The sequence below is a fragment of the Leptonychotes weddellii genome, chromosome 7 (genome assembly GCF_054177405.1).
Source record: "Leptonychotes weddellii isolate Sample4059 chromosome 7, ASM5417740v2, whole genome shotgun sequence".
Classification (NCBI taxonomy): Eukaryota; Metazoa; Chordata; class Mammalia; order Carnivora; family Phocidae; genus Leptonychotes; species Leptonychotes weddellii.
Genome location: NC_138375.1, coordinates 36775185 through 36797103, shown reverse-complemented (window position 1 = coordinate 36797103; position 21919 = coordinate 36775185). Strand labels below are relative to the sequence as shown.

The window sequence follows — 21919 nt, the reverse complement described above, 5'->3', positions numbered from 1 at the left end:
ACTGTTTGAATATTACAAATGTGGATCCTTGAGTTCTGGGAGTCTGCTAAAGTAGAAAAGAAAGGATTAAAAGCTAACCTTCCTGATTCCCAGGCCACTGGTTATTTCTTTCCATTACACTTGTGTTCCCCAAAACTGATTGTAAGAATCACTGGTGTTGATGCTGGGGGTAGGGGCAGGGCAATTCGTTTTAAATGCAGATTCTTAAGTCCCTTTCCTGAAGAATCTGACTCAGATTCTTCTGAGTCTTCTACCACCCTGGAGGAGGGTGGTAAACTTCAGTGATTCTTTTGATCAAGCCCAGTTTGGAAACTTAAATGCTGATTCTCAGATTGTAATGCGAGAAGGAATCATCATGTGCATGGTATGCATGGTATGCATACAAAATATAAATTCCTGGCCCTTCACTCTGAGATTTTGACCCATTTTAATAATTTTTCCAAGTCTTTCTGATATAGGTGGTCTGAAGCAATTGTTATAACACTTTCCATTAAGTTCTTTGTTAACACACAGAATAGTACCTTTAGACATATGTTAAATGAACTTCTCCCTCAGCTGACGTCAGGTTTCCCAGGAAAATGCACTCATAATATACTTTAACTCTTTGGTATTTATTAATAGTTTGTGTAATGTTAGTCTTCTCTAAATCACAAACTCCATGAACTCAGGACCCACCTCTGTCTTCTATCTGGTTGTATTTCTCAAGTCAGCACTGTGCCTTTCCCAGAGTGATGCTCAGTAAATGTCTGTTGAACAGATGACATTACATGGTGGGGTATGCAGAAAATGCCCCCCAAAGATGTCACCATTCTAATCCCCAGGAATTTGAATATGTTCAATATGAATATGAATATGGATGTTACCTGGCAAGGGAGAATTAAAGTTGCAAATACAGTTAAGTTTACTAATTAGCTGACCTTAAAATAAGGGGAGTATCCTGGATTATCCAGGCAGGCCTACTGTAATCACAAAAGTCCTTTAAAGTGGAAGAAAGAGGCTGAAGAGGTCAGAGTCAGAGAGAAATCTGAAATGCTACACTGCTGGCTTTGAAAATGGAGGGAGGGGCCGTGAGCCAAGGCAGCCCCTAGAAGGTAGGAAAGACAAAAAATGGATTCTCCTTTAGAGCCTCCAGGATGAGCAGAGCCCTACAGACACCTTGAGTTTAGCTCAGTGAAACCCATTTCAGACTTCTGACCTCTAGAACTGTAAGACAATGTATCTGTGTGAAGCCACTAAATTTTTGGTGATTTATTACCAGCAGCAATAGGAAACTAACCTAGAAGATAATGGAAATGTTAGGTCCTGGTAGCATTTATTTATTTTTATTTATTTTTTAATGTCTTGATTTTTCAAAAAAGATTTTATTTATTTATTTTAGAGAGACAGAGTGTGAGCAGAGGAAGAGGGAGAGAGACAATCTCAAGCAGAAGCCCACTCATCGTGGAACCCCATGTGGGGCTCGATCTCACCACCCATGAGATCATGACCTGAGCCAAAACCAAGAGTTGCTCACCAGCCGACTGAGCCACCCAGGACCCCTTGATTTTTTTTCTTAAGTAGACTCCATGCTGAGCATGAAGCCCAATGTGGGGCTTGAACTCATGACCCTGAGATCAAGACCTGAGCTGAGACCAAGTCAGATACTTAACTGACTGAGCCCCCCAGGCACCCGGGTAGCATTTATTAAACACCACCCCTCCAGGCACTTTACCACTATCCTTCCTTGTCCTTATAAGAAGGTATCATCCTACTTTGCAGATGTAGCACCAAGAGGCTCAGAATGGTTATTAATGCCTTTAGCACCTGGGACAGCTGGGCTGGGCTGCAGACCTCTCAGATCTACACTCTTTGATTACCAGTACTGTTCAAAGTGTGGCACCCAGTTCTGACTGATCCACGTCAAATAAGTACAGATACTGTGACTGTGTGTTCAGAAACTTTTTATACTAGTTTTCTTTTATTAAAAAAAAGATTAATTTTATTTATTTTAGAGAAAAAGAGAGAGAGAGCAAGAGCCAGGGGAGGGGCAGAGGGAGAGAATCTCAAGCAGACTCCCCAGTGAGCACGGAGCCCCACACGGGGCTCGATCTCATGACCCTGAGATCATGACCTGAGCCAAAATCAAGAGTCGGACACTTAACCGACTGAGCCACTCAGATGCCCTTAGTTCTTTTCTTTTTAAAAGTAATTTTGAAATGTAATTTTATGTCTGTTGACTATAGTAATAAAGGAGTGGGGTCTCATTTTATATGTCTTTCTAATTTTATTTTTATTAATTTATTCTTACTGTTTTTTGTAAAAATATCAATTCCCCATGGCTTAGAGGGGGGTAAAAAAAACTGGTTCCAAATCTCAGGAGCTTTGAGAAGCAATGCACAGACCAAAATGTTGAGATTTGGGGTTGGGATGGGTCCTTGACTCTAGCCTTCCTAGTCCCCACAAAGTGATGAGAGTGTGGAGCCTGGCCCAGGGCTCAGGGCCTTCCTGGGCAGGGTCTGGTGAGCAGAAGGCAGCCTGGTCATTAGAAATGGTCTTTTCCCTGGGCGCAAAGCCTTCCCAGTTTGGCTTCCCAGTCATACCCCGAGCTTTATCATTTCCACCTTCTCCTTTTAATTTCAATAAAGGATTTTCAAGTTTAACTTTTTCTTCTCTTTCTTTGGTCAAAAAAATTTTTTTTTTTTTTGTGAGAGTGCATGCCCCCCACATATTTCACATGGCCTGCATTTTTATGAATCCAAGAATAAATGTATTTTTGGCTAACAACTAGGAAGTATTTTTAGACTCCTAGGGCTGTATTTTTGTCTTCTGCAGAGCATAATGTGAAGCAGATGCGGTTGCATGCAACACTCTCATTCTGCACCCGGTTTCAGATGTTCTGCCAGCACACTGCACCCCCTGAGAAATACATTAACACTTTAATAAAAACTGATCTGATCTGAAGTAGCTCAACTTAGGGGGCTGCACTAGCCAAAGGACAAGGAGCTGAGATCTTGTCTATTTCTTCAAAGTGCTTTGGGTTAGCTGCGTTTTGACCTTTGCTTTGCAGGGGAGAGGGCTTTTGCAGTGGAAATGTTCAGCAAGCAAGTCAAGGACAGCACAGAGGGTGGTGGGAGTAGGGGTGAGGCCAGAAGAGACTACTGAGGGTAGATGAGAACACCCCCAAACTAATCACTGTTTCCTGCTGCGACTCCCAGTTCCATGACAGAGCAAGACCATGTCCTAGCGGAACCTACATAACAGAAAGAACCCTACCAACCTATCCCACTCACAGAATCTTCCACTTATCAACAGATCTGAAAGCAGCCTCTGCCATCATCTACTTCAACATCCTTCTACAGTCACGCTCAAGGCCAACATTCGGGTCTAGCCTTGCTTGGTACCATTACCACCTATGAGTAGGTTTCATGAACGAAATCAATACCCAGAGAAGGTAAATCTCTTGTCCAAGACAACAGAGGTCAGAGGATAACACTCATTTCTGTACAGTCCAGCAGGCTTGCTGTCAGGACCAATACAGAACCCTTAGAATGTTCCTGGTGTGAATTCAGACTGGGGACACATTTTTCTCCCTGCTAGCTGAGGGTGAACCTTAAAATACGCCAGCGATGATGTATGGTGATTAACATAATTAAAAAAAAAAAATACGCCAGCGGCGTTTCACTTGCTCTGCAAACAGGAATTCTACACATTTTATATCAAGAGATCCCGGATCCCAGTAGATGAGAAAGGTTCATATGGCCAGAAGGGCTAAGCCCCTGTGAGCATTTTGAGTTATCTTATTTCACTGTAGAGAGTGAAGGCAAGGTGGTGGAGGGTTGGCCATGGTTAAAATACTTCAAGGCAGAAGGTTATTTCAACTCTGCTATGATTGGAGCTAGGTAGGCATATTTGCTCAATCCCAAGAAAATAAAGAGTAAAAGTTAAGACCAATATTAAAAAAAATCTGGCAGGTGTTCCAGATTTAAGTCCCTATTCGAATCAAAATTAAGGAAATATCTACAGCTTTCTATGGCTAGAAACCCAAGTCTTCTCTTCTCTGAAAAATCTTCTGAGGTTTGGGAATAGCACCAGGGAGAATAACTGGAATGTAATTGGGATGCTGGCCTGTCCATATCTGACAGGGAAGATGACCAGCCTGCAACAGCGGCCACGAGATTCACCTCACAGACGGGCAGCCTGAACCGTGAATGAACGCTGGGATGTAGCTCGAAGAGCTGGCCACTGTGGGAGGACATGATGGGGCAAGTGAAAAGCCTTTTCAGAGCCTTGTTTTCTTCACATGGAAGAGACAGTGATGATACTTCCCTCACAGAATCGTTCTTACTCGGCTGATTGACAGTATAGATGAATATTTAATAATAACGGTTAACATTTTCCTAACCCCTACTAAGTGCTAAGGCACGGTCCTGGGGTGGTTGGTTGGTTAGATTTTACTCTAACTTATGTCAGAAGCAACTTTGGGCAAATCATTTATCCTTTGTCCCTTTAGTCTTTCTTTATTCTTTATGGAGAACAAACCTCTGGAAATGAATAATTTTACCTACCTCACAAAGTCATTGTGAAGATTCAAGAAGTTAATCCATGGACATGCTCATTCAAGTGTATGACCTGGTACGTCCTTAGTGAATATGAGCTATTGGGACCCACTATAGCATTCTGCCTGAGCCGAGCCACATGGAAAGTCCTGGTGTGGGTGCTCTGGTCTGTCACTAAACTAGGTGGATGTGTTTGTAATCTCCACACAAGGGTTCATGCAAGATCCAAAGAGCAGGTGACTTAACACTGATCCATGTTTGCATTGACCAGAGCCGGCTCTGATCTTGAGAGCAGGTTTGTCTCCACAGGGCACCCCTAGCCCGAACACCAAGCCCCGGCTCAGCGGCCCACAAAATGCTCTGTGGGAGAGGTGCAGCTCCCCCCGCCTGCCTTTTCCTGCGTCTGCCCTGTGGAGGGGCACGGAGGGACCAGAGGTCTGCTGGCGGCCCTGAGGCTGGGCCTCTGAGTCTGACAGGGAACACCAACCAAAGGAGGTGTACTGAAGGGAGCCCGGGGCACGTCGCCGCACACAGGCTCACTTGGGGTGGGCAGAAGGAAGGGAACTGAAGAGACAATAATTTTGGGAAGAAGTGAAGCTTCTATTAAAGGACACTCCTTGGTCATTCTTTTTAGTTCCTTGCCAGTTTATTTATTTAATTTTGGTTTAGTTTAGTTCCTTGCTAGTTTGTTTATTTATTTTTTTTAGTTCCTTGCCAGTTTAAAAAAGATGTGTGTGTATGGCGTACAGTATGAGTGTCTGTGTGTGTACGTGAATATATGTGTACGTGTGTACATATACAGTACATATGGTCTATCCCCAGAGGAAGCCGAGTGACAACTTCCATCAAACTAACTTTGTCGGGACCTTTCGCCACGGATTTTCTGAAAGGATCTGTATTTTATTTTTTTATTTTTTTTTGATTTTTTTTTTTTATTTATTTATCTGAGAGAGAGAATGGGAGACAGAGAGCATGAGAGGGGGAGGATCAGAGGGAGAAGCAGACTCCCTGCCGAGCAGGGAGTCCGATGCGGGACTCGATCCCCGGACTCCAGGATCATGACCTGAGCCCAAGGCAGTAGCTTAACCAACTGAGCCACCCAGGCGCCCCAAGGATCTGTATTTTAAATACTGTGGGTCAAAACATATTTTCTGAACTGGTCAACAGGATATGTGGTCTCAGTGTTTAATGTCATGTGTCATTAAGATTTCATCATTTTCCCAGCTTTCCCTAAAATACTCAAAAGTCCCCACACCCATCCTCTATAATCACTCAGTTAAAGTTTATCAAAAAAGATATTTTTGCCCTCCCCAAAACATATTTCTTAAGGCCTTTTTATGCATTCCGCTTTGGTTCTGGCAGCGTTGTCCTTTTTTTTTTTCTTTTTGCCAGAGATTTCATGCAACTGATAAGAAAGCCAAAATGGCAGGATTAGGGGCGGGGGCAGGGGGCGGGGGGAGTCCAAGGAGGAAGGGAGAGGTGGATTATTTTTCAAAAATAAAACATTTCTCCTTTTCCATTCTGAGATGTGAAGCTTAACTTAAAAGCTATCTCTGGTTTTGCAAGGCTGGTCCCTAGCAGGAGACAGTTAGGTGATTGTTCTCCCTGGATAATTTGTAACCATAAAATAACAAGCCTTAGAATTGTCTCCATTCTTTTGCTACTCAAAGTGTAGTCAGAGGGCCAGCAGCCTTAGCAACATCCGGAAGCTTGTTAGAAATGCAGAATCTCAGACTCTGACTCATCCCCATTGAAAAGAATCTACATTTCAACAGGATTCCCAGGTGACAGTAGAACAACATTGGAGAAGCTCTGGTCTAGAAAACATCCCACTTCACGGATGTGGAAAGCGAGGCCCAGGAAGGGTGTGACCTAGCGATCTTCCTTAGAGGTAAGTGTGCCAAAAGGGCTTTATTTCCCTGTAATTGAACCTGGCTTTTGTGTCCCAACTTCTGCTCTATAGAAGAAATCTTATTCTTGCCCAGAGTGGGTAGCTTGGCAGTTCTGGATTTTCTCAGTCTTATTTGAGTAAGCAGTCAATGCAAGATGGTCCCTCACTCTTTTACCCTGTCCTTCTATGCAGGGGTGGCCCAGTGCCCAGGGGTCTCATTTTCAGTTCTGGAATCGGGGGGGCAAGGCAGGATTGCAATGGACAGTTGTGCCATCTGCCCTTCCTAAGGTGCCTGGATCCAGAGGAAAAATTCTTCACCTCTCCAAATTAGAGCCCTTCGTGGGGCAGCTTCAGTGTGAAAGAAGGACACGTGTTACTAATTCACACAAAGGCTCCGGAACAGACAGCCTAGCAGAGGTCCAGGGGCAGGGCTTGCTCCACAGAACAGCTCACTTGTGTGTCAGCTGAATAGCCTTGCAAGGACCAGATGACTAATCAGAGAAGCTGTGAGGCTTGTATAAAACTCAACTTGAGAGCATTTTTAAATCTTAGGGCTAGAGAATTTCTAGATATGAGAGAATGTTATTTCCTCTTTGGATTTTGCATTTCGTTGCTTCTTAAGACACCCATGTCTTTTTTTAAGGGACTTCAATCAAGTGATAATCCTGAGTAAGAATGTCAATCTCTTTGGGCAGATAGAAGAATTAGGATATTTATAACTTGACCTTAAGAGGGTAGAGGTCATCTCCTTGAAGTAATGATGTTCACTACATAGCAACTATAAATAGAGCTAAATACATCCCACCAGGGGCTCATGCCGCTGGCCAGGTCATCTGGACCCTGGTTTGGTTTGAGGCGACCACACACAAGCTGAGAAAGTGAGCCCTAAATAGGGTTGGGGGTGAGAGAGCAGTTTCCTCAGTTGAACTGAGAAGATTTGGAATTACATATAAAACTGTTCAAAGACTCTCAGCAATAACGTTGATATTTTACATTAAGGTAATTGAAAATATTTTCTATTCCATATGCTTATCATGTTTAAGGGAACTAGCCCTATTAGAATAATAGGTCAGCCTTATAACTCCAATTTGGGATGTATAATTAAGTATTGATTTTAACTTGTTATTTTTAAGTAAAAATCTTACTGTTCCATATACTCCTAGAACAGTTACGACCCAACTTTGACTCACCATACGGAAGTTTAAGTAATTCATATAAATCAAATCAATTTCTCTGGGGAAGTTAAAAACCTTGAAGTGGAAATAAAATGGAACTAAACATATTCAAATATAAACGTCACTGGAGATATTTGAATTTTTTGAATATTTGTAAATGAAACCAAATATTAAGCAAAGCAATTGTCCAATCAGGGTATCTTGGCAGGGACCCAAAAGCAATTGCCCAAATAATATTTGCAAGACTAGCAAACTTTATTTACAAGCTATACTTAAAAGCTATGGGTAGAACCAGGTTTTTAAATTTGTAAACTTAATAAATCAGATGTTAATTTAAAAATAACAGAGCAAACCTCTGAATAGTGTTGTCTCTGTAAAACTCACAGTTAGGCACTAAAAACTCAGAATTATCAAGGAACTGGCCTCCATTGCTAAGGTTTTTGGTTCTACTGGGAGAGAGCCACACCCCCGGACTCCAGGAGACACTTCCTGAGAGAACTGTCTGTGCTCTGTAAGTGGGGTGGGCAGGATTGCTTATGGCTGCCCTCGGCCCACATTCCCGATGCCTCATTCAGCCTTTCTAGTTCTACCACTCAGGTGGTCAGAGCTTCTCTATAGGACCAGCAGCAAGGCTCAGGTCCTCTCTGCCCTGGCATCCTCCTGTCCTGGGTCTCTTTCTCTTACTTCACTGCCTGGGCTTTACCTCAGAAGAGAGGAGGATTCTCACCACCTTTCTCAGGGAGTCACATGCATAGCTCCCTCTATACCTCTTCTCCCCTCCATGAAAAACTTCTCCCTCAGAAAGACAGAAATCTTGCTCTCTGTCTAGTCTCTTTCAATCTATTGTTTTATGCCTTCATGCTCTTCCCTCAGGTTCTGGGCAGTGACAGAGTTAATTTTCCAAAATGGTGGCACCAATATCTTTCATTTCACGTGCTCATCTACTACGTGATCTTCCTCCTTCTTCATCAACAGGTGGAGTCTAACTCTCCCCTCTTTGAATTTGGGTGAGTTAGGGATGTGTTTTTATAATAGAGTACAGTGACATTGGATAATTTCTCAAGCTAAGTCATAAATGGTGATACAAATTTTGCCTTGTTCACAGAAGCCCACATGCACTTGAGGTCCTGAGCTGCCCTGTTAGAAGCCTGAGTTCCTGGAGCCAAGCCACATGGAAAGTTCAGTGTAGGTGCTCTGGTGTTCAAGTCTTCCTAACTGTATGTTTGCTAGGTCTGCCATGACAAAGTACCACAGATTGAGTGCCTTGAGCAAAAGAAATGTATTTTCTCACAGTTCTGGAGGCCAGAAACCTCCAGATCTTGTCTGAGATCAAGGTGTCAGCAGGGTTGATTTCTTCTGAGGGTCACGAGGGAAGGATATATTCTAGGCCTTGCTCTTTGGCTTATAGACGTCTATCTTCTCCCTAAGTCTTCACTCCATACATGTCTGTGTTCAAAATTCCCTCTTCTTATAAGGATACCAGTCCTATTGGATTAGGGCTCACCCTAGTGATCTCATTTTAACTTAATTACCTCTGTAAAGACCCTATCTCTAAATACGGTCATATTCTGACATACTGAGGATAAGAACTTCAACATATCAATTTTGAAGAGGACACAATTCAGTCCATAACAGAGCCAATGAACATAATAAAATAATTATCATTTAACGCCATTAAATTTGGGATATTTTGTTATTCAGCAATAGTTGGGCCTTGGTATTTAAGGAAAATTTTGAATATTCAGATTCAGAAAGTGTCTGTCTTTTCAAGCACCCTTAGCACTCATGTTTGCTATGAGTTTAAAACATTCACTGAGAAACCCAATTGACTCTTTTGTTCTGCATTTACTCCCATTGACTCTATGGGACATCAGGAAAACATATACTAACAGAGAACTTATATTATCTCAAAAGAATGTCTGGCTACATATTTACACGTCAACGTTCATGGAGCTTCCACTATTAGACAGATATTACTAAGTGGTCAACAAAACGTAAGAGGTCTCTGCTCTAGCAGACTTACTTTCCAGTGGGAAAGATAGACAAAATTAATGACTAAATGAGTATAAAAGGGCTGAGGAGTGGTACGTGGTGTTATGGGAGCATGTTATAGGGGTTTGACCTTGTCTAGTGATTAGGGAAGACTGACACTATGGTGGGAAGGAAAATGGCCCAAATGCAGGATGGAAATAAGGCCATTGCAACTGGAGCCCAGAAAGAACCCATTCTTCAGGGAAGATGGGCAAGACTCAAACCATTGTAGGAACTTGCAGGCCATCCAAAGCAGCAGGGGAGGGAAGAGAGGTGGTGGTAATGTGATCAGGGTACACTGTATGCATTTGGAGTCACTCTTGTAGACTATGGAGAATGGATTGGAGAAAGGGAAAGTGGGATGGGCAAATCAGTTAAAGCCTTTACTCAAGATAAGAAATGAAATAGTCACAGTAAGAGATTATGTATTTTCTTCTTGGGTGGCAGTAGTGATGGGAAAAAAAATGGACAGATTAAAAAATATAAATCTGGGAAGCAAAAAATATAAATAAAAAAATAAAATGATATAAAAATTTAAATACAAATAATAAATATATATATATAAATAAATATAAATATATAAAAAATAAATATAAATATAAAATAAATAAGACTTCGTGAAGGATCAGCTCTGGTTGGTATAGGAAAGGGAGCTAGTCAAGAATGACTTTTGCCTTTCTGCTTTCTTATGTGCGTGGATGGTGGTGCCATTTGATAAGATAGAGGCTTCTGGACCAGGTTTTGGGAGGAGGATCATCAGCTTAGTCCAGAATTAGACTGCCCCACAGGTAGCTCCTAGGCCACGTGTGGCTATTTAAATTAAACTTAATTTAATTTAAAGAGAATTAGAACTTCGGCTCCTCCATTGCAAGTGCCACATCTCAAGAGTTCCATAGTCACGTGTCGCTATTGACGACCATATTGGACCATGCAGAGATAGAATAGTTCCTTCATCATAGAACGTTCTAGTGGACCCCACTGGTCCAGAGAGATTGAGTTTGAGATGCTTTGGGGACATCCAGAGGAGCTGTCAAGGCAGCTAGCTGATTATATTACTTTGGAGCTCAGAAGAGAATGGTAGCTAGAAACCTAAATTCCACCCACACCTTTTATCAAATATTCACTAAGACCTTAGTATGTTTTATTCAATGCTCTGTCCTAGTGCCTAGAATAATACCTGCCACAAAGTCCAGCAGAGCTTCTCACTAGTAAGGGTGAATAGATAACAAACAAATATAGAATTTCCTGGGTGGTACCATGTGCTAAGAAGAAAATTAAAGCAGAGTAAGTGGGTAAAAGGGTGAGGAGGGGTGTGGAGCTCTTTTAGTTCCAGTGGTCAGGGGAGTTCTCTCTGATAAGGTGACATTTGAACAGAGACTTAGAAGTGAGATATGCTCAAGGCATAAAGAGGCAGGAGGGTGCTTATGGTTCATGTGCCTACGGGTGGTATTTGAAGCCTTGGGCATGAGCGGGATGTCCTAGGAGAGAACCTACTGGGTGGGTAAGAAAGGCCAAAACTGCAGAGAAGACAGAAGAGGCAGGGGGGAAACAGAAGAAACTTGGGACATAGAAGCCAAGGATGGAGAATATTTTGAGAGGCAAGGTGTGGCAACCACCTCTGATGGTCTACCGTAGGCTAAAAAGATCCCAGGTCGGCTGGCTGACACGGAGCCGTTGGTGGTTTTGGCCACTGTTGCTTTGTTGGAGTGTGTGTGTGTGTGTGTGTGTGACTCCAGACTGGAACAGGTGGAGGAATGTGTGGTAGGTGAGGAAAGGCCGAACTGAGTCCAGACAATTTTGGAAGAAGCAGAGACATGAACATAGGGAAGAGGGACAGGAGCTCCTGGGGCTCCAAGCAGAGTGTCCGGACCAGATACAAGCTGTGTCCTTCACCTTCTATCACCACGCAGCATCTGTTTCAAGTTAGAACACGAGTCAGTAGGGCCAAGGGGGGGGGGGGTGCTGTGTCCTGCTAAGTTAGAAAACAAAAGCAGTAATGGAAAATGTTGAAATGTTGCCCAGAGGGCAGAGGAAGCAAGGACTAGGGGTCAGCTGAGATGCTGGACATTTTTGGATTCTTTGTCATTCATTCAACAGCTCACTGGCAGAGAGTATCTAAGTGCATCCTAGAACAAACAAAAGTAGTAGTGGTACTTCCTGAGCCTCACTATGTGCCCGGCTCTGTTCTCAGCCCTGTGGGGCGGATGCTGTCATGCATCCTTTTTACAGACCCGAAGACTTGGGTGCAGAGAGGTTAGCAGCTCGCCCAAGTTCCCACAGCACAGAAGCTGGGAAGCTGGGCTTCGAACCCCATTGAGAACAAGGTGCTACGAGGACACAGCAAGGGACAGCTACCATCCATTCACATGCTCAGCAAGCACTCATTAAGCACCTACTGTAGCTGAGTGCCGGGAAAGCACGGATAAATGGAGCATGGTTCCTGCCCTCCTATGGCTTAGGGTTTGGGGAAAAGGACCTCAAGCAGGCACCACGCTCCAGGGTGATAAATGTTGTGGAGGGGAGCACACAGCGTGGGAGTGCCCCAGCCGGCTCTCAGTGATCAGGGAAGGCTTTTCCAGGGACGAGGATGATAAACTGAACTCAGGAAGCGGCCACAGTCGGCTTACTAGCAGGGCTGTGTAAAGGGAAAGTAACAAGAGCCCCACCCAGGCCGACAGAGCAACGTGGGCTACGGCTGGAGGGGGAGGGGGAGCGAACAGTCCAGAGCTCAGATGCCCCGGAAGGAGATTAGGCATTTGCAATTCCAGCCCAGCTAGTGGCTGGGAGGCACTGAGGGTGACAGGTGGTCCGGTTATTAGGCGGAGGATTTGCCGCACCGGAGGAAGTGAATGAGTCTAAAGACAGACATTGACCTGCTTCACGGTGACAAAGATTCGCTCCTTGGCCAAACTCTAGGTAGGCTCCTATGAGCCCTCTTCTCAAGTGGGTCTCAGCCTTGGCCTCTAAAGACTTGAACAGACACTAACTCAGTTTCTAACAGCTCAAGTCCACATCCCTGGGATGACCTCAGTCTCCTTCAAGTGCTCGCCAAAGAGAAAACTCAAGGCTGACAGGGGCATTGACCATTTGTTCCAGCCGAAACCTGACCACCCTGTCTCGGAGCGTTTCCTCAGAAGGGCTCGCCCTTGTAAATCCTCCCACTGTCCCTTTGAGGTAGACATGTATCTCACACAACTTAGGAGTATCTTCTCAAGGGCCTAAAAGGCTTTCCTTGAAGTGTGATCATCAGGATGGATACGGTCTCTGCCTCCCAGTCCCGGTGGGAGGGCAGACTCCTAACTTTGATCACTGCAAGCTAACAGACCAGCTGACCTAATCCCATTTACACTGACCAACCCTTTGTAAGTTTTCAGTTCCCTTCAGCCCGCCTCACCCCTCCCTATCCCCCATTCTCTCCCTAAAAAGCCCAGTCACCTCTGTATACATCAAGTCAAGCTGAGGTCACACTAGACTCTCTTCCCTCCTGCAGGAGTGAGTGCTCGTTAAAATCTGTCCTCATCACTTTAACTAGTGTCTGGTTTTGTTTATCTCTGACAACAGTTCAGCTTGAAACCAGATAAGAAGCTACCAAACTCACTGGGCAGAATAACTTTAACCTGTGTTTGGCCACAAACACACAAACCGTGAGGCCTGATGCACAGAGGCCCATGCAGCCTGGACCCTTCACAAAGCTCTTTCCACCTCCTTGGCCTGACATGGCCAGTTATACCTCTCTGCAGAACAAGAAACTGCTGACTCACTGAAAACAGAGCGCGTTTATAAACAGGAAGCTGAGTGTGTGACCACAGACATTCAGCATCTGATAGCAATTGCTGAATGTGGCAAAAAAAAAAAAAAAAGTTTGAATTAAAAAAAAAAAATCTGTGCCACTAAATTAGAACCCTCTAGCTCGTGGAAATACAATCCTGCTATTGATCATTTATTAAATACTTAAATAAGGGTAGTTCTTATTTGGTCGGACCAAGCTGGTGAGTCAGGCAGACTGCAAATATTGATTGAATCCCTTGGAGCGTGTGGTTTCTCCTTTTTTCTTTCTCCTCCCTCCCCAGGCAGAGCAGAAAGGCTCCTTGGTGAGTTTCATGGCCGTACAGAAGGCTTCTGTGTTCCCTTTGTGTTCTGGCGGTCCGCCTTGTCCGCACAGGGGCTCTGTGCTATGGCAAGCACGGTCTCCACCAGCACAAACACTGGCAGCTTCCAAGCCGCTGTGCAGGGACACCTACGACCCGCTGCGTGGCTGGTGCTGGTTGCCATGCAGACTTGCTGGGATCAAGCAGAGCAAAGAGTGTCAGAGGACCTGCGCTCCCCCTGCTCTCAACAGCAACGGGGCCTTTTATTTCCCTCGTGTTCCCCGGTGGTGGTTGCTGGGTTGGGGTGCGGGTGGGTGCTGGTTTCAAGCATACTGACCCAAGAAGGTGGGATTCCATGGCCAAGGAAAGAACCAGTAACTACCCCTAAAAGATTTTCTGGGAACCAGCCCCACTGCCACATCTGTCATCAGGGCCAAGGTGCCCGAGCAAAGTTTGGCATCTCTCTGCTCCTCATCTGTGAAGTCAGGTTGTGGATAATAGCAGCACAGTGCCTGGTACATAGAAAGTTCTGCATAGGGAGTAGCTAGGGGCTTTATGTGCACAGTTTTGTTTAACGGGACCAATCACCTTAGGAGATAAGCATTGGCAGCCCTGTTGCATAAATTCGTAACACCCGAGTGAATCAGTGAATGGCCAGTTGGGGATTATGGCCCCGGGGGGCCTGGTTTCAGAGCCCAGCTATTTGCCTTACTTGTCGCTGAAGTTTTATGTCCCTTACTTTATATTTGTACTGTACTTAGAAGTCCTGATCTTCAACTTTGCCCTACAAAGAACCCTCATCTGGTAGTTTGTCAGCTTCCCACAGACCACTTCCCACTTGCTCTTCTATCATTTGCAAAGAAGACGCTGTGTTGAAATTCACAAGTAGCAGTGGTTGTGTCGCTCGGACAATGTGCTAATATTGACAATAATAACTAGCTTGTATAGGGTATTCCTTGTGTGCTAAGCGGGATGTGATATTAGCTCCATTCTACAGGTAAGGAATGTCGGTGCTCAGAGAAGCTAACTTGGATTTCCGTGCAAGCAGGGCGACTCCAGATCCCCAGCTCTCAGCCATTTCGCTGCACTAGGAACGAGCCCTGCTTAGAACACCGCGGTTTAGGTTCTATAAAGGAGCAGCCTGCTGCTTCTGCTGTTGTATTAAAGCCTGAAGAAAGGACTCCTTGAGCCATGATAGCTACCACCGCGAAGGCTGGATTGCCAAAAGCAGAGCCCAACACAGGTCCCTGTACAAGTGATTATAAAGGAAGTGTGTCTGTGGGGAGTCCATGAAATGTAGGGGAAATGGGACAGGAAGCAAAGGTGAGTCAGTGGAAGTCCTGAGGGGAACAGGTGCAGGACTGCTATGGGTCGTGTGTGGGGGGAGAACCTCAGGGGCTGCGGCATCTACTTGTTATCAGGATTTAGCTCTGCTGAATCACAGCAAACCCCATCTCCCAGAAACAACAAGAGTGTCTCTCTCCTGGGGCACCTGGGTGGCTCAGTTGGTTAAGCGTCTGACCCTTGATTTCGGCTCTCGTCATGATCTCAGGGTCGTGATCTCAGGGTCGTGGATCGAGCCCCATGTTGGGCTCCAGGCTCAGCAGGGAGTCTGCTTGAGATTCTCTCTCTTCCCTCTCCCTCTGCTCCTCCCCGCCAGGGCACACACACTCTCTCAACTAAATCTTAAAAAACAAAAAAAACCCTCTTTCCTGTAAACAAAGACTCAAGATAAGCAGTCTGAGACCACAAGGTGCTCTAGCAGAGGCTGGCAAACCAGGCTTTGCATGAAAACTGACCTGCTGCCCGTTTTGTAAGCCCGTGAGCTAAGAATTGCTTTATATTTTTTAATGGTTGAAAATAAATCAAAAGAAGTATAAGATTTCATGACATATGAAAATGATAAGAGATTCCACTTCACTGTCCATAAACAAAAGTTTATTGGAACACATATTGGAACGTATTGGAACTCATTCATTGCATATTATCTGTGGCTATTTCCCCTCTAACATGACATTGTTGACTAGTTGGGACAGAGACCACATAGTCTGCCAAGCTGGAGATATTTATCATCTTTCCCTTTACAGAAACATTTTGTTGACCCCTGTTCTACAGTATTAGGGAACCAGAATTCTTCTGTTTTGTTGCTCTGCCATCCTCAGCATGTGCTATCACCTCATGGCCTAAGATGGTTACTTAAGCTCCAGCCACTGTGTCTGCATTCCAGCCAGTGCAAAAGAGAACAAAGAAGAGTTCACTTCCCCACTTGAAGAAAACTTCTGAGAAAATTTGTCTTCTACTTTAGTAGAAGTTAGTCTCCTCACCATACCTAGCTACACAACCTTATTCCAAGAGGCTATGAGCCCAGGAAAAAACGTGGGATCCATTATTAAAGAAAAAAGACGAAAATGAATGTCAGGGACAATTGACAGTTCTGCCTCACCTTAAGATGGTTTTGAAACAAGGAAATTTGAATGAGTGGTATATAATTCTACAAGGCACAAGGAAAACTAAATTGCTCTTTTTACATTTAAATAATATTTCTTCTCTCCAGTCTAAATTTCAGCTATCTTAGTCCTTACCAGAACACAGCAAATTAATTATATTTCTTATTATAAATCACAATATCACAGTAGGCCAATGAGTAAATAAACTGATTTATGAATGAAAGGTAAAATGAACAAACTAGATCTATATATACCAATATGAATAAATGTCAAAGCATGTTGATAAGAACAGTAAGTTACAAAAAGAAATGTACCATATGGTTTCTAATGTTTATATAAATATTTAATGCATACAAAATATAGTATATATCATTTATGGATATATCTATATAATAAAAATTTAAACATATGTAAGTGGTCAGGATCACGGTTGCCCCTAGGGAGAGAGGTAAGGAGAGAATGAGGGTGCTCTGGTCTGCACTTAATGTTTTCTTTCTTAAAAAGAGAGATAATTGATTCTGAAGCAAATAAAGCAAAATATTCACATCTGTTAATATGGGAGGTCAGTCCATGAGTATCTGCTAATATTTTCAGGGCTTGGCTGTATATTTGAAATGCCATCATTTAACATTTAAAAATTTTTAAAAAAAAATAAGGCAATATCATTGTTCTTGTGCACAGGAAAAAGATTTTCATTTAATTACAGCGTTTTAAGTTCATTCAGAGTGTGTAAATACCGCAGATATTACATTACTAATTTTATTATAATATAGTGTATCGAATACCTCCTTTCATGTGTATTTCTAAAACTATCCTCAACACATTTCCCTATAATTCTTTTCCGTGAACAGTCACAAATGCCTTATTTAACTGCCGACTTTGTATTTTTGTTAAGTGTGCTCACTACTGGGCTTCTATTTTTCTAAGTTACGGCTTACAGTGGCTGACAAGGCCAATTGACTCTGTTTCCTTGTTCCAGAAACTGCAGCTGGGCCAGCCCATGGGGAGTCCCTGGGGAGTCAGTCAAATGTCTCAACAGTCACAAGAATGCTTGCGTGCAGACGGGGCAACCACAGGCTCCAGGCCATCACACAGAGTCCTGGTCTTTCTACCTTTTTCCAAAGAAGGGAGTAAGGCTGGAACAACCCCAACAATGCTTCCGACATTCCTAATTTTATCTCTAGTTTTGAAAGGACTTCTTGTTTGACTTAAGAGTGGGGGTGAGAGGTAATGGGTTATAGCAATGACCCGCCAGATACAGGCTAGGAGCTTCTTTGTCCACCTGGGTAAATGTGTCTCAGTCATCTCTATAGTGGCGTCAGACCTACAATTAAGATTTTGTGCTGCCCGGCCCTGGGAAACTGAGAAGTCCTCGAATGGCCTAACTGCATCTCCTTACCCACTCCAGTCCCTCCGATAAGGTCCCCTAGCCAAACAACCCACCTTATCACGTGGACGAGGCACAGGGCCTGTTTAGCCCTGAGTAGCAGGCTTCAGTTCCCTGCCAGCTACAGAAATATTCAAATCAAACAATCACGTCCTCCTGGAGAAACCAGGAGTCCCTCCAACCTCTTGTTACTATAAAGCCTGCCCCCGCACAGCCCCCGCTTGTTCACTCTGTTCCCGATGACAACCCCTGTCCAGCTGTGGTGGCACAGGATCTTCTTTCCTTGGACAACAGGCTGCCATCATTCTCCAGCAGTGGGGGTCATATGCGTGGCCAGCCCCCTAACCCTAGTGTAGAATCCCTCCCTCGTGAACAAGCTGAAGAGCAAGCAATCGAAACATCTACGATTTTCAATTTTTTTCTTCTTTAGACCAATCATTATGACTGCATGAGAGAATCCTCATATCTTTTCTTTCCAACGAATTTTCCTTGGTCAGGAGGATGGAGGTGGCGGGAGAATGCATGCAAAATGTGCTTCATAATCTCTTTCTAGTTGAAAATTAAGAGATTTCTGCTTTGATGGAAAAGTGAGTGCAGAGAGTGGCTGACGAAGGGTAGAAAAACCTCAGTCGGAGGGTTCCCTGAAGATCATTCACCTAGAAAGTTCAGAAAGTGAATAATGATCACAAGAAAATGTTTCATCACACGATAAAGAGTTGCACCACAGCAGCTAATTCTTTAGAACCGGCCTAATAGAGAAATGACGACGAACTGTCTCATCATGAACGTTACTGTGGCAGAACATCACTGACAAGATGCTGCTGTAATTTTCTGCTCTGTGGTACGTATTTGGCCACAGTGACCTCACAGAACTTCGTACCACACAATACGGCAATCACCTTCAATTGTTACCTTTATGTGATTTTTTTTTTTTTACATGGGCAATCATAAAAACAATTGAGTTGAAATATTTATGTTGTTTGGATGTTTCTGGTGTTTAGAATCCTCAATATATATTTCTTTGAGTTCTTTTAGAAACGTCTTTGGTGGCCTTGGAAAATTGCAATTTATGCTTCAAAAGTTCTTTCATGTTTATTTAACTTACTCTCACATCACAGGTGAGTCTGGACTGATGATGTATTCACCCAAAAAATAGAGATAGTGAAACCTCGAGAAGTTAAGCCCCAAGATTACCTGTCAGATATACAGATTTTTGTCTCAAAAAAACTTTCTGATTCTTAAATCCAATGTTCTTTCTACACTCAGTTTCTTTTAAATGTCACTTCTTTATATTTCAATTCCTCATAAGTTGATTAGACTAGCAAATATCTGAGGAAAATAGAATGTTGGTGCTTAAAGTAACTTTAGAGCTTATCTCAAGTGTCAAACATATATAAAGTAAGGAAGGCATCAGGTTCTTGGGATAGTGGCTGTGATTGAGGAATATTCATGAAAGCATATGGTTGATTTCAAATGTTCTACCTGGTCCACTCACATATGATTAAGAATGTTCTGGAACTATACCCTATTGTACCCAAGAAGCTTAAAATACTTTCCAAACTGAAGCTCTAATTTGCAAGGTGTTAATTAAACAAGAACCAGAAACTGAAAAGCCTTTGTGGTTAGAAAGTTAGTAGACTTTGTCCCTACATTAAAGATAAAAAAATTAAAATAGGGTGGAGTTTTAGAAGCTGCTTAGCCTAGTCCAACTGGCCAAAGGGGCTTCATCCCTGTCCATGTAGTAGCTGGACACAGTATCTCTGTGGGACTCTTTCCCATATGTCCTTCTCGGGGTACAAAGGGACACAAGTTGTCCCTGGCTATTCTCCCAAGACTAGAATGATAATCCTTAACAACACTGCATAGCACTTTCATTCACAGCTCTTAGGAAATTATAATATCAGTTTTTCATTTAGACTTGTTGATGGCCCTCAGCTGCTCAGTAGGACAAGCTTAGAGGATGAGAAAGAAGGCTAACTTCTTTTTCCTTTTGGTATTTTACATTCTTTGGTCAGTATAATAAAGTCAAGTTTTCGGTCTTATAATTCCATGCTAAGGCTTGGCATGGTGACTTTTGTATTGAAGTGATTACAATGTATTCTATAAGGACTTACATTTCTGATTAATACAGAGTAATAGCAACTAGATTTTACCCTCCTACCTGAGACAACTGAAAAAAAATCTGTGAAGTAATAGTGCTCAAGACATTGGATGTCAGGCAACGAAGGATCACTGAGATATGGGAAAGAAATGAGATGAACTAGATGATTGCCCAGAAATTTTTCTACGATATGGGAAATTTTTCCATCAGCACAGGGATAAAGAACCCAGGCAGAGCCCAACTGTTTTGCCAAGTTGACGAGACAGAGCTCAGAATCCAGGGAAACAGAGATGGCTAGAGTTTACAATGTGGAGTACCAGCAAGAAGAGAGCTGCACAGAGTAGAAACCCCAGAGAGTTGAAGAGAGAGGGTCCTCCGTAGATATGCAGTTGAGTGTCAACCAGTGCGTGCACATGAGGAAACTACCCAGGACCAGGGAAAGAATCACCTGAAAGGATTAGAGGAATAGTCCTCAGACTTCACACAGGTCTGAGAAAAGTGCCTGTTCCGTAAAACCCTAGTGGAAAAACTGACAATTCAGACAGAATTAGAGAACTATGAAGGATGTTGCCTCAGTAGTGGGGAAAAATTGACCTCAGGCTAAAGGCAGCTTCAGTCCAGCCCAGCACAACTTCAAAGCAACACTTGAAGGATCACATTGTTTCCAAGTAATTTAACTGCATCCAGGATAAAGCTCAACAATATTTACAGGAATCAAAAATACCCAGCAGCCAATGTGGTCAAATTCACAACTTTTGACATTCAATCAGAAGTTATCAGGCATACAAAGAAACAGGAAAATATGACCCATAATGAGGAGAAAAATCAATCAACCAAAATCCCAGAAATGACACAGGTGATAGAATTAATCAACAAAGACATTTGAACAGTTATGATGGTATTCCATATATTCAAGAAACTGGAAGAAAGATTAAATATGTTAAGTAGAGATATAGAAGATATAAAAAGAAGACCCAAGTTGAAGATCTAGAGATGAAAATTACCACATCTTAGACAACAAGTACATGGGATGGGATTACTAGCAGAATTAACATTGCAGAAGACATTGAAGAAGATTAATGGACTTGAAGATACAGCAGAGGGAGAGAGAAGAAAGATGACTGAACAAAATAAACAGAGAATCATTGAACTATGGGACAAATTCAAGAAACCAAATACATGTGTATTTTTTAGCTTCACCTCAAATGAGTGGTGATGAAGCTAAAAATTATTTGAAGAAGTAATGGTCAATACTTCATAATTGATGAAAACTATAAACACATATATCCAGAACTCTCAACAGATCTCAAGCACAAGAAACATGAAGAAATCTACGCCTAGCACAGCACAATCAAATTGTTTCAATCAACTGATAGAAAATCACAAAAGCAGCCAGAGAAAAAGAGGAACAAAGATAAGAATACTATTAGATTTCTCTTTGGAAACATTGTAAGCTAGAAGACAGTGGAGCAAAATCTTTAGAGTACTGAAGAAAAAAAAATACTATTAACCTATAATTTTTTTATCCAGGGAAAATATCTTTCAAAAATGAAGGCAAAATAAAGACTTTTTTAGAAATATAAAAGCTGAAAGAACTTATCACCGGCAGATCTATACTATAAGGAATTTGAAATGAAGTCCTTATGACATCAGATAGAAGCATAGATCTACATAAAGGGATGAAGAGCACCAGAAATTATTGGTACATGGGTAAATATAAAAATTATTTTCTTGTTATTTAAATTTAAAAAAAAAATAATCCACTTTCTAAAGCAAAAGTAACAATGTATTGTTAACAATGTATTGTATTTATTTTTGCTTTAAATAATAATGATGAACTGTGGGGTTTATAACATATATAGAAATAAAACATGACAATCATAGCACAAAGGCTAGGAGAGGAGAAACAGAAGTATAATTTTGTTATATTCTTATTATGGTGAATAAGTATAATGTCTCTTGAAGGGATACTGTAAAAAGTTAAAATGTACAATGAAAATGTATAATAAAAACCCCAAAGTAACCATAGCAAAGAATTATACCTAATAAGCCAACAAATAGATAAAATTATTAAAAACATTCAATCCAAAAAAGGAATAAAACGAGTATAAAATGAACAAAGAATAGATGAAACAAAAAGAAAACAAATAGCATGATTGTAGATTTTAACTCAACCGTATCACTAACTACATTAATTATAAATTATCTAAACACGCCGCTTAAAAGATAGAGAATGTTACATTGAATTATAAAGCAAGATTCAA

General features: G+C 42.4%; 1 long non-coding RNA gene across 2 annotated transcripts; it reads left to right on the top strand.

Moving 5' to 3' along the window:
* Positions 1-6161: 6161 nt before the first annotated feature.
* LOC115942925 (uncharacterized) lies at positions 6162-18684 on the top strand. Of its 2 annotated transcripts, none has more exons than XR_004077497.2 (3): positions 6162-6426; positions 8707-8786; positions 17147-18684. It is a non-coding gene; the product is annotated as an uncharacterized LOC115942925 (long non-coding RNA). The 2 variants fall into 2 exon arrangements; XR_014146931.1 differs by lacking the exon at positions 17147-18684 and adding an exon at positions 8475-8608 and having other exon boundaries at positions 8707-9337.
* The last annotated feature ends 3235 nt before the right edge of the window (positions 18685-21919 follow it).